Source organism: Eriocheir sinensis, chromosome 54 (assembly GCF_024679095.1).
Source record: "Eriocheir sinensis breed Jianghai 21 chromosome 54, ASM2467909v1, whole genome shotgun sequence".
NCBI lineage: Eukaryota > Metazoa > Arthropoda > Malacostraca > Decapoda > Varunidae > Eriocheir > Eriocheir sinensis.
The window spans coordinates 4,610,781-4,615,780 of NC_066562.1; the positions used below are offsets into that span (position 1 = coordinate 4,610,781).

General features: G+C 41.1%; 1 protein-coding gene across 1 annotated transcript in view; it reads left to right on the forward strand.

Moving 5' to 3' along the window:
- Window positions 1-5,000, forward strand: part of LOC126983456 (protein ecdysoneless homolog) — a gene marked incomplete at its 5' end in the record, with an annotated part of 29,254 nt that overhangs the window by 1,397 nt on the left and 22,857 nt on the right. The window lies entirely within an intron of this gene.

Consider the following 5,000-nt stretch of genomic DNA (forward strand, 5'->3'; position numbering starts at 1 on the left):
TTTCTCCTCCTCTTGCTTATTCTCTTCTACAAACACTACTCTTTTCTTCCTCTCTTCTTCTCTCTTCTTTTTCTCTTCTTCAGACACTTCTTTTTTCTTCCTCTCTTCTTCTCTCTTCTTTTTCTCTTCTACAGACACTACTTTTTTCTTCCTCTCTTCTTCTCTCTTCTTTTTCTCTTCTTCAGACACTTCTTTTTTCTTCCTCTCTTCTTCTCTCTTCTTTTTCTCTTCTACAGACACTTCTTTTTTCTTCCTCTCTTCTTCTCTCTTCTTTTTCTCTTCAGACACTTCTTTTTTCTTCCTCTCTTCTTCTCTCTTCTTTTTCTCTTCTTCAGACACTTCTTTTTTCTTCCTCTCTTCTTTTTTCTCTTCTACAGACACTCCCTTCTCTTCTATATTCGTTTCTCTTTTCCTCTTTTCTACACTCATTTCTTTTCCCTTTTCTCTTCTACAAACACTTCCTTCTCTTCCATATTCGTTTCTCTTTTCCTCTTCTCTTCTACAAGCACTTTCTTTCATTCTCTCTTCTTCTCTCTTCTTTTTCTCTTCTACAGACACTTCCTTCTCTTCTATATTCGTTTCTCTTTTCCTCTTCTCTTTTACAAGCACTTCTTTTTCCCGCTTCTCTTCTTCTCTCTTCTTTTTCTCTTCACAAACTTCCTCTCGCTTATTCTCTTCTACACACGTTTCTATCTTCTTAGTGTGTCCCTTCTCCTCTTCAGACTCTTCTACCTCTTCTCTTCACACTTTTCTCTCTTCAAAGTGCTTATTTCTCCTCCTCGTTTCTCTTCTTCATACACTTTCTCTTGCTTATTCTCTTCTACACACGTTTCTATCTTCTTAATGTATCCCTTCTCCTCTTCAGACTCTTCTACCTTCTTCTCTTCAAAGTGCTTATTTCTCCTCGTTTCTCTTCTTCATACACTTTCTCTTGCTTATTCTCTTCTACACATGTTCATATCCTCTTAATGTATCCCTTCTCCTCTTCAGACTCTTCTACCTTCTCTTCACACTTTTCTCTCTTCTCACTCTTCTCTTCTTCTTTCCCTCTCGTTACTTACCTGCATCACCTGGCTTCTTCTCCTCTTCTCCTCACCAACGCGTTATCTGTGGTGAGAATTGACATGTTTGCTATTCATTTGCATTGATTATCTCGTGGAAGTCCAGTTTTTAAGAGGGGTGAAGGGTGAGAGGGTTAGAAGAGAAAGGGAGGAGAGAAGAAAAAAGGAAGAAGTCGGTATGAAAGAAAAGGGAAAAGAGAAGGAAGGGAAAGGAGGAGAAATTCGTGAAAGTATTATATAGTAGCCCGCGTGGAAGGCTTTGTAGATTAATCACACACACAAACACACCCAAAGTTAACAGAAATAATGGTTGGTGTTATCAGTCGCTTCCGCTGCTCACGTGGAGATTAATCGAGTTCTCGTGGTTTTTTTTTTTTTACGTTCATGGCACAGAAGAAGGGTCAAGCTACCATCAGGGTTATTAAACTGCCCTGGAAATGCACATAACACCTACGAAAGCCTTGCCAAATAGGTGTGCTTGGACGATGAAGTGTGTGTGTGTGTGTGTGTGTGTGTGTGAGAGAGAGAGAGAGAGTTTATATATTTTTTGCTGGCCAAGTTACGTGATTTGCTTGTATTGTGTGAACTCTCTCTCTCTCTCTCTCTCTCTCTCTCTCTCTCTCTCTCTCTCTCTCTCTCTCTCTCTCTCTCTCTCTCTCTCTCTCTCTCTCTCTCTCTCTCTCTCACACACAAACTTGAATTTATACATGAATTAAAATCAAGATTGCACCCGTTTCTGCTTTGTGTGTGTGTGTGTGTGTGTGTGTGTGTGTGTGTTCACCCCTAAGGTCACAGGTCTCCCTTATTCGCCTCCTTCCCTTCCCTTCCCTTCCCATCTCTTCTCTTTCCTTCTCTCCTCTTCTCCTTTCCCTTCCTTTCATTTCCCTTCTCCCTTCCTTTCCCTTCTCTTCTCTCCTCTTCTCTTCTCTTCTCCCTTCCCTTCCTTTCTCTTCTCCTATTTTCCCTTCCTTTCCTTCTCCTTCCTTTCCTTTCCCTTCCTTTCCTTCCTTTCTGTTCTCTTCCAATCTCTTCTATCTTACCTATTTCTTCCTTTCCTTCTCTCCTCCTTTTCTCTTCTTACCCTCTCTTACTTTCCTCTCCTCCCCTTCCTTCATCTTCCTTGCTTCCTCTTATTCCTCCTCCTTTCCTTCTTTCTTCCCTTCCTCCTATTCTCTTCTCTCTCTTCCTTCTTTCCTTCCCTCTCTCATTTTCTCTTCTTACCTCCTTCCCCTCCCTTCCCTTCTCTGTCCCTTCATTTTCTCCTCTTCCTGTCTTCCTTCCCTTCCTCCTCTTCCTTCCTCCCTTCATTTTGTTCCCTTCCTATCTCCTCTTCGTTCTCTCTTCTCTTCACTTCTTTCCATATTTCTCACCTTTATCTTACCTACCGTCTCCTCCTCCTCCTCCTCCTCCTCCTCCTCCTCCTCCTCCTGTGTCCTTGTGCGCTAAAATTAGTTTCATAACCTTTTAAATGTTCTCAGTTCAATAGATAAAAAATAGATACACGGACGCCTCGATAGATAGACAGATAGTGTGTGTGTGTATGTGTGTGTGTGTGTGTGTGTGTGTGTGTGTGTGTGTGTGTAAGTTGTTGTCTACGCGATTTGGGGGTCAAGGAAAATCAAGGAAAAGGGGAAGAGGAAGAGTATTGATAAAGAGGGAGGAAGAGAAATTAACACAAATGAAGGGAGAAGATAGGAAGAAAGGAAGAAGAGAGAGAGGAAAAAGGAAATAGAGAAGAAGAAGAATTAAATGGCCAAAAGAAGGAAGAGAAAGAGAGGAGACAGAAAGAACAGAATAGGAGAAAGAGGGACATAGGAAGAAGGGAAGATAAAGAAGAAGAAACGAGGAAAACAAAAGAATAAGAAAGAAGAGAAAAAATAAAGGGAAGAAGAAGAGATGGGAGGAAAGAAAGAGGAAGAGAGAAAGCAAAGAAGAAAACAGGAGAGAAAGGGAATAACAGGAAGAAAGGTAGATAGGAAAAACAGGAAACAATGCATAAAAAGAGAAAGAGGAGGAAGAAGAAGGAAGGAGGAGGAAGACAAACAGGAAGAGTAGAAGACATAACAAGGAAGAGTGGAGTTGATTGGGTGTGGCGAAGGAGGAAGAGGAGGAGGAGGAGGAGGAGGAGGAGGAGGAGGCGTGGGAAGAGGAAGGGAATGGATGTTGGGAGCGTGAGAAGGAGGAAAGAGAGAGAGAGAGAGAGAGAGCAGACACAACACTTCCTGCTTAGGTCAGAAGATGGCGTAACCTTTGACCTCACACCAGACAGGTCATCACCACCACCGCCACTCTCCCTGCCAGCTACAGATAATAGTGTCGGTGGAGGTAACGGTGGTGGTGGTGGTTGTGGTGGAGGTGGTGGTTGGGGGGGAGGGGGAACGGACTCTCGGTCGCTCTCTTCCCACGACTCTTCCTCCTCCTCCTCCTCCTTCTCCTCTTTTTCTTCTCTCTTTTCCTTCTCCTCCTCTTCCTCCTCTTGCTAACTACTTTGACTCATCTCTTCCTCAGCGCTCTCTCTCTCTCTCTCTCTCTCTCTCTCTCTCTCTCTCTCTCTCTCTCTCTCTCTCTCTCTCTCTCTCTCTCTCTCTCTCTCTCTCTCTCTCTCTCTCTCTCTCTCTCTCTCTCATTACACGTAGACAACCGTTATGTAATGCGGTGGGAAAGGCAAGAGAGAGAGAGAGAGTAAATATGCGAGTGAAAATAAAGCAAATACTAAGTTAACGTTACTCTGTGTGTGTGTGTGTGTGTGTGTGTGTGTGTGTGTGTGTGTGTGTGTGTGTGTGTTTAGGGCTCGTAAGAAATACTTTTTATATTTTTTTCTTTCTTTTTCTTTCTTATCTTCCTTTTTCTTATTTTCTTTTTTCTTATTTTTCCTTTTTCTTTTTTTTTTCTTTTTTCTTCATTATCTTTGCTTTTTCTTCTTCGTTTCTTCTTCTTCTTCTTCTTCTTCTTCTTTTCATTATTATTATTATTATTATTATTATTATTATTATTATTATTATTATTATTATTATTATTATTATTATTATTATTATTATTGCCTTACCCTACCATACCTTACCTTACCTTACCTTACATGAGTTAACATCTATCTGTGCGTGCTACCTAACCTTACTTTGCTTAACCTGCCCTTGCCTTACCTTACCTTACCTTACCTAACCTTACCTTACCTTACCTTACCTAACGTAACCTTACCTTACCTTACCTAACCTTACCATACCTTACCTAACCTAACCTAACCTTACCCTACCTTACCTTACCTTACCTAACCTTACCTTACCTAATCTTACCCTACCTTACCTTACCTAATCTTACCTTACCTTACCATACCTAACCTTACCTTACCTAATCTTACCTTACCTTACCTTACCTTACCTAACCTAACCTTACCTTACCTTACCTAATCTTACCTTACCATACCTAACCTTACCTTACCTAATCTTACCTTACCATACCTAACCTTACCTTACCATACCTAACCTTACCTTACCTAATCTTACCTTACCTTACCTTATCTTACCTTACCTTACCTAACCTAACCTTACCTTACCTAATCTTACCTTACCATACCTAACCTTACCTTACCATACCTAACCTTACCTTACCTAATCTTACCTTACCTTACCTTACCTTACCTTACCTAACCTTACCTTACCTAACCTTACCATACCTTACCTTACCTTACCTAACCTTACCATACCTTACCTAACCTTACCTTACCTAACCTTACCTTACCTAACCTTACCATACCTTACCTAACCTTACCTCGCCTTACCATACTTTAAGAGTCAGCATCTGTGTGTGTTACCTAACCTTACCTAACCTTACCCTACCTTACCTAACCTTTCATTACCTTACCTTACCTTACCTTACCTAACCTAACCTTACCTTACCTTTCACCACCTTACCTTACCATACTTTATAAGAGTCAACATCTGT